The sequence below is a fragment of the Pavona decussata genome, unplaced genomic scaffold (assembly GCF_977016875.1).
Source record: "Pavona decussata unplaced genomic scaffold, jaPavDecu1.1 SCAFFOLD_109, whole genome shotgun sequence".
NCBI classification, from domain to species: Eukaryota; Metazoa; Cnidaria; class Anthozoa; order Scleractinia; family Agariciidae; genus Pavona; species Pavona decussata.
The window spans coordinates 220,001-232,500 of NW_028145523.1; the positions used below are offsets into that span (position 1 = coordinate 220,001).

Genomic DNA, 12,500 nt, shown 5'->3' on the forward strand with positions numbered 1-12,500 from the left:
GTGATAGCACGCTCACAACACGCTTTCACTTCAAAACAAAAGAATTTGATTTTAGCCAATTAAGGCGTGCTCAGAATCTTGCCTCATTACTGAATCTTTTGTTTCACAGGACACGCTAAAAACAATAAAAGCGTGACCTACCAAACAAAGAAGCGTGATCTATTGAACAAAAAAGCGTGTTAAACTTCAAAACAAAAGCTGTGTGTGAAAACACACCAAAGCGTGACCACTCTACTTTGATTTGAAGCAGACATTCGGAAAAAACCTTTTCGTCATGCTGTCAACTTGCCATCCTCTTTTCGGAAAAAGCCGAAAACCACGTGCTAAAAAAGTATTTTTCTCTACCGAGTAGCGTCAAGTGCATTTGAATGTGTATGAGAAGTACCGGTAATAAATGTAAACATCAAAAGAACAAGAAACATTCCCCGCTTTTTCGCTTCAAACAAAATTAATTTCAGACATGATTTTCTATCACTTGGAAAGGACATTCAAATCCCGGCCCACAGCACGCTGGCATGCTTCTGAGCAATCGAGCGTGTATGGCAAAATGAAACCTGATCCACGTTGTTCTGGTTATCTAGCACGTGACATAGATCTGCCCATAATATAAGAATTTCGTTGTGCGTCGTTTAAGACAGACAGCGGAAGATAGTTCGCCCAGACGGATAATGCGTCTTGTGCCCGTCTTTATACTACAGATGAATAACCAGACGAAATACGAATGTTTGCCCAAGTTCGTCCAGACGGATAATGCGTCCTGTAGTATAAAAACGGGCAATGTTTCAGTTCTAAAATCTGACGGGAAAAAAATTATGCAAGTTTAAGCGCCTCTGTCACGTCACTTGTGTCACAGCGAATTGGATGACATTTTGGTTCGTTGGAAACTAGAAGCTGCTCAGCTGTCTTCGCAGGAGCCTATAATCGTTTGGAAAATATTCAATAAGCTTTGAAAATGACATGCCTGATATCCGTACACTTCTTCAATCTTTGGCAATTCTTTGGTCAGCAATATAGACGTAATAGTTGCGCTGTATCTTCGAAATCAAGGTTTAAGTAAGTGAAATGAATATTTTTGCTACTTTGACCTTCATTGTTAATTCACAGTTCGAAAGAGATCGCACATTGAATGCAAATCAGTCGTGTTTAGTTATAAACTTTGCTCAAACTTTCGTCTCAACAATGACAGCTGAAATGACTTGGTGTTGTTCTGTTATTATTCAAGCGTGTTCTTGAAAGTTTAAGCGTGTTAAAACGCACGCTAAGCGTGACATCGAGCACACTTATTGAAACAAAAGGTTTAGTGTGCTAACTATTTCTAAACAAAAGGTGGTGTGTTCTAAATTGTTCTGTAAATTAGTATGCGCATATCCATGAATCTAGACACGCTAAGCGTGCTGTGTTAGCGTGTTGTGAGCGTGCTATCACCTTTGTCCCTGTTTTCCCGAGGAGGGTCATATATTTTAATGAATGGGGTTCTCCTTCTCAAAGAGGCATTTAAGTTGTGCAGCCCTGGGGTAACTTACACTTCAGCTCATGCCCCAAGAAAGTTATTACAGTAACCACTTGCTGCCATTGGAGTCGGTGTAAAGTAATCATGGACATACTGTTTGTATCTGGTGGAAAAGCAGTCATCTATTTATTATAGTGTGTTGCAGATGCTTCTAAACAAAGTAGTGCAAAGCAATGGTCAAAATAAGGAGACAATAGTGTCAAAGAAGGAATTGATGTCTCTTCTCAATCTAGCTGAGAGTGAATCAGAAAAAGAGAGGCTAAAGTATTTGGCTGTCAGATCTTCAGGAATCTCTGCTCATAAAGCCCAAAAGATCTATGGCTTTCACAATGGCCATAACAGAGCAGTGTCACTAGGAGTATCTGATGCCAATTCAGTGAGTGAAGATGAAATTTCTGAGAGTGGAGATGACACTGATCATCAGCAAGATGAAGGAGGAGATGAAGGAGATGTCAATGCAGGAGGCAAGTTTCCTCACCAATTTGAACTATCAAAATACATAAATGATGGAGAATGCTACGAACACGTGACAGAAACAGATGACATAAGTATGAACTCCCATCAGTTGCAAGTTATTCTTAAGAAGTGCAGTTTTAATTGGTTCACATTTGTAGATGTTGATAAAGAAATGTTACATGATTTTAAACCTTGAAGCAGTGGAACAGTTACTTCTAGATTTTGCAGGACAGATTCCTCTTCTAGGCTTGAGTTTAGAGGAAGAAAGGCTGGTTGAACATTCTCGACAGGCATATTTGTTTGTAAAAAATTCATGTCAGACGGAGCAGGATGTCCAGGATGGAGAGATCATCTCAGATTCAGATGCAAGTGAGACTGAATTATAGCAAAATGGAATGTCAGACGCACTTGGTGAAGATGGCAGGTTGATGAGCCAGAAGAAAAGAGCTTCACTCTACAGAAAGGCAGTTTGGGAGTCACATAAGAAGGTCATGGGAAAGGAGGTACCTTAAGAGAAGACGCAGCAAGAAAATGAGCAGAATACTTCAAGACTGTCCAGGAATAGGAGCAGCCGTTGAAGAGTTTGCTGCGCAGTGTGGGGCAGGGGCAGATGCATGGCGGCGTACAGGAGTTGTAACATTTGATGGTAACAAGAAGGTTTGGAAGAAGGCAAGATTTAGGTGCATTAAGGATTTCCTTGAGAACAAATACAAACAGACCTTTGCGTATGGAACAGTGGTACAACTTTGTATTGCATGCAATAAGAGAAGACGTTCTGCCATTCGCTACCAAGGAGTTGCAAGCGTTGTCCATAAAAGGGCACGCAAGGCTTTTAATATCCATTTCTACCGGGATCAACACTGGAGTGCTGCATTTTACTCTACATTAAATATCATTCAATACACTGATGGCAGAGACATTATGAACCTTGGAAGGGATGACCAGGCAGGTTTTTCCTTGGACACTATGGCTACCCATTAGTCTCATGCCACCTTGCGCATTTCAGGGAAGGGATCTCTGACAACAAGAACAGATTATGTCAATAACTACCCTTCCGTGCTACAAACCACTTCTTACAATTTCCCTGCAACAGCAAACACAGGAGAAATTTGTGCAGGTGTTGTCAAGGCACCAGGAATCTTTGAAAAAGGTCCCCAACAGCACATGGCAGGCTTGAAAATGCTTAAGAAGGAACATACTGTTGAACCAGTCTTTGTTAACAGGAACACAGGTTCTATGAAGGAAGTAGAGCGTATAAGAATCGATGGTAGCTATGACGAGGGGCCCTCTCATCTAGAGGTGCAGTACTGGTGCACACAGACACCTTGAAAGAGGTAGTAGAGCAATTATGGTAACATCACGCAACAGTGGTGCCAGTTATCTTAACAGGGTGGAGCTACAAAATGGCTGCCTTGCCCTAGCGCATGCCAACTTATGCTTCAAAGCAGGTTGACTCGCTCATAGTGATGCTAATGAATAGCAACAGGCAGCAGTTGGGTAGTCCGGAAAGTGCATTCATACGAGAAGTTACTGGACCAGAGCTTCCTGTGGTTCTTGGCTTCATTTGGCAACTGAGAGATATAGTAAGGTTCTGTACCAACTCCGCAAAGTTCTCTGTACTTTGAGCTGATCCCACATTTAACCTGGGAAAATTTCACCTGACAGTCACTACATATAGTAGCCTCATGTTGGTGGATCATAAAAAAGGGAAACACCCCATGTGTATGCCAATGTTGCTTTATCAACGTAAAACTTTTGAAAGCTATAACTTCTTCTTTTCAATGTTAGTGGGGATGAACAAGGATATGGCCGCAGTCCTTGCATTCGGAACCAATGGCGAAGAAGCCTTGACCCAAACATTACCGAGAAATTTTTACCATGCTCTTGACCTAAGGTGCTTCACCCATTTTAAAGACAACTGTAAAGAGCAGTTAAAGTTAATCCCGCACAAAGTGCAAGCAGAGTTTCTGGTAGATGTTTTTGGTGGAATAAACAACAAGACCAAGGAAGAAGGTATGTATTGTATCTGGGCTTTAACATTTTTGCTTTGGAGCCAGAAATTTTTGTTTCGAAACAGATTTAAATAAATGGGACATCGAAATCCTTACTCCGCCTCTCACCTTAGGGCTTAACATTGATAAACAAAGACAAGGATGATCATGGCAACACGCTAATTTTAGCATATTTTTCAATTCACAGGACTTGTCAATGCAGAAACAGAAGAAGAATTCCTTGCTCAGTTGGAGTCTTTCAAAGATGTCTGGAACACAAGAGAGACAGAACATCTCCCTCAGAGCCAGTCGCCAAAGTTCCATGATTACATTTCAAACAAGGTAACGCTTGTTAACCCTCAAACTTAATGGTGTAAATTTCAACACTCAAATCAATGAATGAGGCGATTCGATAGAATCTTCCCGAATGGTTTCTTAAAATCTTAAAAGCTCTATGCCTTTAATCCTGAAAATGTGAATGAGTTAAGAAGTAGTACTCATGACAACACGAAGAAAGGCCAAATGGACCATACTATTGACCTTTTGAGGTCTATAACCTCAAGACAACGTGGCCCTTTTTTCCTCTTTTCTTACATGTGAGAATTGTTGGAAAAAGGCCCTGTTTTTCAGGTGTACCCCCACCTTAAGAGAATGATGAGCACTCCAAGCTGAATAGTTCCGCTAAGTGGATAGGCGTGGCCTAAGCGGGAACTTTAGTTTTGAAACTCGAATTAATTTTCGGGAGATAAAGCGTCGGAATCGAATACTTCAGTTTTGAAACTAGTATTAAAGGCGCAAAAAAATTCTTCTGTTCAATAGCTGAGTGTAATAAGCAGACTTTTTGTTCTAGTTGTCAATAATTTGCATGTTACAGCAGGAGTCCATTATAGGCTCCCGGTTACAGTTGTTTATATTAGCTTACACTGTTGCGTTACTTATGCTAAAGGACCTGCCAAATCTGCCGTGGAACAAAAGTTGTTTTATTGATTATCGACATTTGATGTCACCTCAATCTAACTGTGAGTTACAAGTATGTTAATGTTGTGAGTGTCACTGATAATAAACTATTTCAGTTCATTGATTTATGTGAATCATTTCTATGGCTATGGGGGTAATCATTTTGTATGCGGACATCTGGTGGCCAAGCGATATAGAGGTGCTTAACTCGGCCCTGAAGACTACCGACTAAATGCAAATTGATGATTGGTTTAGTGGTCTCTTTAAGTCCCAGCGCCGTTGTTTGTTTACTCGTGTTTCTTTTTTTCGGGTAACGTTACTCCTTTGTTAATTGTTGTTGTCATTTTCCATTCACTTTTTTTCTTCTTGTTAATCTGTATATTTATATGCATCCGCAGCCATCCGGTCCGCGTTTTACAGATACTCGTGGATGTCCTATCATCTGGCGCAATAAACAAGAAATTTCAAGTTCATCTCAGTTTGACAGAAGAAACCTCGTTGGTGGATGAACTGCAAATGATGCTGAAAGAACGTTTGGGCTTAGACGTAATCTCCTTGATGCAAAACATCTTCCAGTTATGTCCCGGGAGACCACCAAAGGTAAGACAAGTTGATATAATCATAAAAGCTTCAGTCGACTGAAAAAGGCTTCTTATTTTATATTGTTTCGTAAAGTATAATAGATAAGGATTACTTTTAACGTTTTTCTTTATGTGCCTGTAATCGGAAGTAGTTTTAGTAAGCCAACTTCTTCGAGGGTTTCGATTTTTGAACCACTGGCGACAAAGCTTTTTAGTCACTGGCGCAAATGTACAGTTGTGGTTGTCTTTCCATTGGAAACGTCAGGTACTAGGCACATTATTTTACTGACAAAGTTTGAGAGGGGGATGTAGCTGTGTTACAAAGCCCCCAGTTCAGTCACATTTTTTAATTTCCAACATTTGTTTTTGTTTTTTTCAGTTTTATTTCTTTTCTTGGTCGTAGAGAATCGCCATTAGGGAGAAAATAGCAGACACTTTTGGATAAATGTAATTTACCTCGTAAGTTCAGGGTTGATAAGTGTTCAGTCCGTGACCACGTGGGAATTCCAGTATACAAGCCTGAGAAAAATTAAGTACGCAGTGCGTACATGGTCGGACAGGTAATAAATATCTTATTAACAATGAGAATTTTTGTAGTGACCCTTCGTCATTTTATTTGAAACATGAACAATGCATATATAAATATAAAAGCAACTACTGAAACAGATTTATTTAAGGGTATGGATTTAAACATAAGTCTTGGTACGGACGGATTTCCTACCGAATTTTACAAAGTTTAGAAGTGTCAAGTGTCTTTGAGTCTTTTCAAATGGAAGAAATCAAGTCATTTTTTTCATGTATTTGTTATTTATTTTATTTTATTAGCGTTGCATTTATGAAACCAAAACAAATAACAATCAATATGTAGACGTTGTCAGGGATATCGCAACAGCTAAGTAGCCAATTACCGCAGGCCCAGAAATAAAATATATGTAAAAGAAAGAAAGAAAAACACATCACATGCAGCACATTATTGGTACATCTAGAAATCTTGTGGAGTTGCATTTCAAACAGATGGTTTAAAACGTTCGAGGGTTGTCCGGATTGTAGTTCATTCTGACAGCAGTAGAGTAGTAGTCATAGAGGAAAGATTTGAAACTAGTAAGAGTAGCATTAGCTAAGTCCATTCTGCCAGTGAGTAAGTTCCCGATTCTTGTTGTTCTACTGTAAAGCTACCCATACCAACAAGTACTTGCCATTTGATTCACACCACCCTGCGCAACATAAATGATCTGTTGTCAGCACGTTGATGCGCCATGCGGACACCATCCCTTCTAACAAGGGCCTGAGAACAGAGGAAACATCCCACGTCCAGGACAGCCTAAAGGTCAATGGATATCCCACCAAATTCATTGAAAATGCTGCCCAACCAAAGTCTGGTCCACTAAACCACCATCTTGACCCTGTTGGCCTTGCCGTGGTACCCTATGCGAAAGGGGTATCAGAGTTCCAGTAAGCTTGGAACAAGTCCTGGAATTGGGGAACAGAAATTCTTGTGATGAACAGCAGAGGAAACTGATGTTGGCGACAGCCCAACAAGCCGGTATGTCAGGTCAATGGCAATTAAAACTTGTTACTTTTTCTACTGAAAGCTTCTCATTTTACTGTTGTATATATATTCCTTGGGAAATGCAGGTTCATCCTTATAAAAATGAACACTAAACCTTTTGAGCCGGAAATTTTGTTATGTTTACCGTGTTTCAGAGTATTTTGCTGCGGGTTGGAGATGCCAGTTGGATAAATTGCTTACATCTTTTGTGTGGACGTCTGACGTTTACCTTCATGTATGATTTGACTTTCCCGAGAAAACTTTTCGCTCCATCCTGTTTCGCCCAGTAGTGACTAATTTGCACTTTGCACGGACTTGAAATGCGCAAATACAGGGCACTTAAAGTTCTTTCTCGATGATTTTCACATTCATCTTCACATTATGTTCACTTTTCAACAAGCGTTTTGCTATATAGAGGCCATTAAATTACGTTGACTGACATTTCTATTCAATTTATATTGTACCTCTATGAAACGGGCAACCTCTATAAAGCTGCCAGTTTTCAAAGTCCCCAGGGTGGCTGCTTAATAGAGGTCCGACTGTAATTCACAAAAAACAAAATATTACCGATATATAGAAGATTATAAGGTTCTTTTGTTGTTGTCTTCAGCTCCTTGTATTATCTTTTAAGGACATCGTTGTTTTTAGAGCTTTCATTTTTTTATAGGACGTAGGTGCAGACGTCCCCACTACAGTTGATATGGCCATACAAATAAATTTCAAAAAGCTTATGACCATGTTCAACATCATAACTGTATGTCCTACTGCATCAATACACAAAGTACAGAAGAAGATTCTGTCTGCTGGAGCAGCCCAGATCCTAACAGGTTTCATAGTATAGAGAAGAGCTGTATAAAATTCAAGATGCAAATGTCTCTGTTTGTAACCAAGAAACAGAAGCATTCAAGGACTTGAACCCCTACTGATTAAAGTCAGGGCCATGCTACTATTGGACAACTTTTTTTACCTGTTATGTATGCTTACTTCAAATTTTAATAACTTAAATGAGTGTCATGAAGGTAACCAAAAAAAAAAGTTTGCCTCGGGAAGGGAAGTCACTCCTAACAACTGAGCAGCCACCTTCCTAAAGCATGTGGCTTTAAATTTATTGTACCTAGAGAAGATAATTAATTTTGTAGCAAGTTCTAATCTACATGTTACATTCATCTTTCAGACTTACTGATGTCTAAGATCGTGGACTGCTTTGTTGTGGGCCACTGGGCATTATCCCACAAGAAGCTGACTGAAAGACATGTGTCTGGACACATCACAAACCTTGACGAATTGTACGAAACACTCGTACAAACATTTTTGAAAGGAGGTGATCTAGTCCTGGACATTGGAAGTGAGAATGGTAAATTTTGTTTTTCTCATTTTATACACATTCTAAACTGAAACACTGCAATGTTATCTGCTAAGATTTTTTTAAGTATTTCTGTATACATTCAACCATGTGCAGCAATAAAAATTATATTGTGTAAATGGCACATCTAGGGATCTTCGGATGCCTTCCTGTTTAGCAGACTGATAAGTAGAGAATTGGGAGGAAAGTTTGGACTGTTTTTATATATTACTGTGATATATGTTAGTCAGTTCCCGTTTGATGAGAGTGTTATCATTTTTAGGAAATGGGATGCTAGCAGGCTTGAAGCTGAAGCATCTTCATTGGGAAAACAGGAGGAACGAAAAAAAGTGAATTTGTGGAAAATCTAAGAGAAAGCTCGTTTGTCCAAAGGCTCCCAGTAACAGGCTGTCTTTCTGATTTCCTTGACATACAATATGTTTTATCGTTCATCAATAATTATTAATGTGGTAACTATTTTGTCTGTTAGTTTTTTAAAAATTTCATTTTATATCTCAATAGGTTAAGAACTTGTTGCTAACAGGAATGAAACATGTTTCTTTCACCGGTCTGTACAGACTGTGCACTTCTAATTTTGTAGAAACCATGACTACGTCCCTAGCATATTTGCGGTTATCGTCCTTTATCCAGCAATGTGTGCTGGAGAGAAAAACGCTAGCCCTTGTGATTGCATAACATCCGGAATACAGCTGCCTCCAGCCGCAGCGAACTGTAAAGTAAAATATTCTAGGACAAGTGTTGAGAGGAACTGAACTTCGGACAACCTTTCAATATCTAAGAGATCGTTTTTCCTCCAATAAGTGTTGAGTAAGGGGGGGGGGGGAAGGGGGTCTGAAATTCGGAAAATATGTTGAGTTAAATAGTAATGATCGTTTTCCACGGATAGTGTTGAGGGGGTCCTAAATTCGGAAAACATTTTGGGTTTATTAGATAGAAGTGATCGTTTTTCCTCAGCCAAGTAAATAAGTGTTGAGGGGGCCTGAAACTTGAGACACCTCTTAAGTTAATAGTAATGATCGTTTTTCCTCGGATAAGTGTAGAGGGGGTCCGAAATTTGCACACCTCTCAAGTTAAAAGTAATGATCGTCTTCCTCGGAAAAGTGTAGGGGGAGTCTGAAATTCGGATAGCCTTTCAAGTTAGATAGTTACGGAGAAGTGTCGAGGGGGTCCGAAATTCGGAAACAACTTTGAGTTTAGAGGGGGTCCTAAATTCGGAAAACCTCTCAAGTGAGATATTAGTGATTCGTTTTACTCGACTAAGGGTTGAGACGGTCCGAACTTTCTTATTTGGAACAGTAAACTGTATTCTTGTTATTAGGCTTGCTCGAAATGGAATAAAATAGTGTGATTTTGACGGAAATGTCATATTTTAAATTGTGCCTCTTATAACCTTGACCGAAACCAAATTTTTGTCTGATGAAATGCCCCATTTCGCACGGATGGGGAAAATTCTTCAGTGCGTTGTGGTTTTCTTGCACCGAATTCGTCTAAAATGAAATGCCACAAATTAGTTTGCAACGCATTAACAACGAATCACACGTTTCACTACCGGTAAATAAATCACTGCAAAGTAAAACAAAAGCAGCTCAGAAAACAAGAATTTTTCCCAGCTTTCTTTGTTTGTCCTGCTTGATTTACAGCTGTCAAGAAAAGGCGCAAAACTCAGATCAGAATCGTTCCATCTGTAACTGTGAACCCTGTAGCTGTGAAGATGGCAAACTGCGTCAAGATAAAGATGAATGAAAAAGTCTGGCTGAGGCCTTCGACTTTAATGGCGGGAAACTTAGGTATGATTTTCAAACTCGATATAAATCAAGGCATTTACATTTGCTGTGAACAAGAAGGGGAGATTATTATACCAACAGAAACCAGCTTTTTTAATATAGAAGATCACACCAAGACAGATGTCGTGAACGGCCCACGTTCTCAAAGACCTCTGCCGAAGTATCTTCACCATGTAATTCGCTTGGAATCCCCCTTTCTTACCAGAGAACAGCCTCCCTAGGAACAAATCTAAGCCCACCACCTGGCCAGATGTCCAATCCTCAAACCTTGCAGTGGCCGAGCTTCTCCTCTGGCTCGAGAAAAGTGCAACCATCATCATAGAAGAAGTCAGTTGTAGTAGTGGACGTCCTATCATCTGGCACAATAAACGAGTTTGACAGAAGAAACCTAGCCAGTTGATGAAGCGCAGATGTTAAAAGAACAATTGGGTTTTGACATAATTCTCCTCGATGCAAAACATCTGCCAGTTATGTCTGGGGAGACCACCAAAGGTAAGCCAAGTTGATATAATTGAAAAGCTTCAGTCGACTGAAAAAGGCCTCTTATTTTATTTTGTCTTGTTAAGTATAATAGTTAGGGATTACTTTTAAGGTTCTTCTTCATGTGCCTGTAATCGCGAATAGTAAGTTTTAGTAAGCCAACTTCTTTGAGGGTTTCTAAAGTAAAAAAACCACTGGCAACGAAGGTTTTAAGTCACTGGCGGGATAGGTTCTGTTAGTTTTTCCATTGGAAACGTCAGGTACTAAGCACATTATTTCACTGCCAAAATTTGAGACGGGGATGTAGCTCTGCTAGAAAACCCCTAGTTCAGTTACAGTTTTAATTTTCCACACATTTGTTTTTGTTTTGTTCAGTTTTATTTCATTTTTTTTTTTGGTCTTACGGGGAAACAAGTTTACGGAAAATTTAAAACGCGACTAGCACAGGTACATCCCCATCTCAAATTTTGACAGTAAAAAGTATATGGCTAGTACCTAACGTTTCCAGTTTATGGATTGTGAGAACTGAACTGAGTTTCCGATTTCGAAACACTGTCATTTCAAACTTTTAATTTGTCTACCCTACAAGATGGCTTGTAATTCAGCGATAAGGTAATAAATTCCCCAAAGTCATAATATTCCCTCTTTGCAATGAACAGGATCTCAGTTCTGGAGAGGGAGCCGAAAGATACTGATGGCCAAGAAAAGTCAAAAGTCGTACTTGAGAAGGGGAAAGATCCCAAAGAAAAAAAAAGTCCACAACAGGAGATATTCTGGGTCGGTTATGAAAGATGCTATCCCCAGACATTAAAGAGGAGGACGATTTCAAAGAATCCTTTTCACCAGAACCCAGGAATTCTAACCAGTTGCGAGGTAATAGCAGTAGTTCTTCCTCTCAAAAAACTGTTGAAGATGAAGCTAAAATGATCTAGTCATTATTTAAGTGCTCAGTTTGTCTTAGTCAATGTAAACTACCAGCAGCAGTATGTTCCATTTGTTATGCCGTAATTAGTTGTGTGCATTGTCTAGAACAGTGGATTGAGTCAAGCACCTCAGAGCAAGTGTCCAGTATGTCGCAAGAGTGCCAATTATGCGGTTATTCCAATGGTGCGGGAAATCGCCAATATCCTGGGTTTATGGCAGGTGGATGATGTCAAAGTAAGTACTACCAAATTGAATGGCATTTTACCAAAATGAATGGATCACGTCTAAATTGAATGGCTAACCAATGCAAACTAAATGCATGATCGTAAATTGAATGACACATTACCAAAGTGAATGGATTACTTTCAAATTGAATGGTTCATTTCAATTGGATGACACTGGATGGCAAGTTACAAAATGAATGGATCACAGTCAAATTGAGTGGCTTACCAAACTGAATGGCTCACACCGCGAATGGAATTCTGGACTATGCTCAAGGACCCTGGGATCTAGGTTTTCGCGCGCTTCAAGAAACATGGCGGCTAGAACTCCTGATTTGGGCGGAGGGGAAGCAGACAAAAGAGACAATCATGGAGGTAGAGTTCCGCATTAAATACCGACCAATACATGTACTTCTGCCATTGAGGAACATTGAAGATTATTTGGTTATCAGACTCCATCATCATCAAGATCTGGCAAGCAATCTGGCACATTACAGCGTGGTCAGGGTAAAGGCATGAAAATGACTGTAACCACAAGAAGTGGAGACTATAGAGTTTTTCAAGTAAAGAACACTTGAACAAAATCGTTTGTTTGTCTTTCCTGTACAAGCGACAGTGAAGTGCCAACTGCAAGTGCTAAAATTCATTTGCGTTTTGCTGGGCTAGGGGAAAAGAGGGTGGTGT

The 12,500-nt window shown here is 39.7% G+C and overlaps 1 pseudogene; it reads left to right on the forward strand.

Moving 5' to 3' along the window:
- Positions 1-3,314: 3,314 nt before the first annotated feature.
- Positions 3,315-12,500, forward strand: part of LOC146470885 (uncharacterized) — a 12,118-nt pseudogene continuing 2,932 nt past the window's right edge.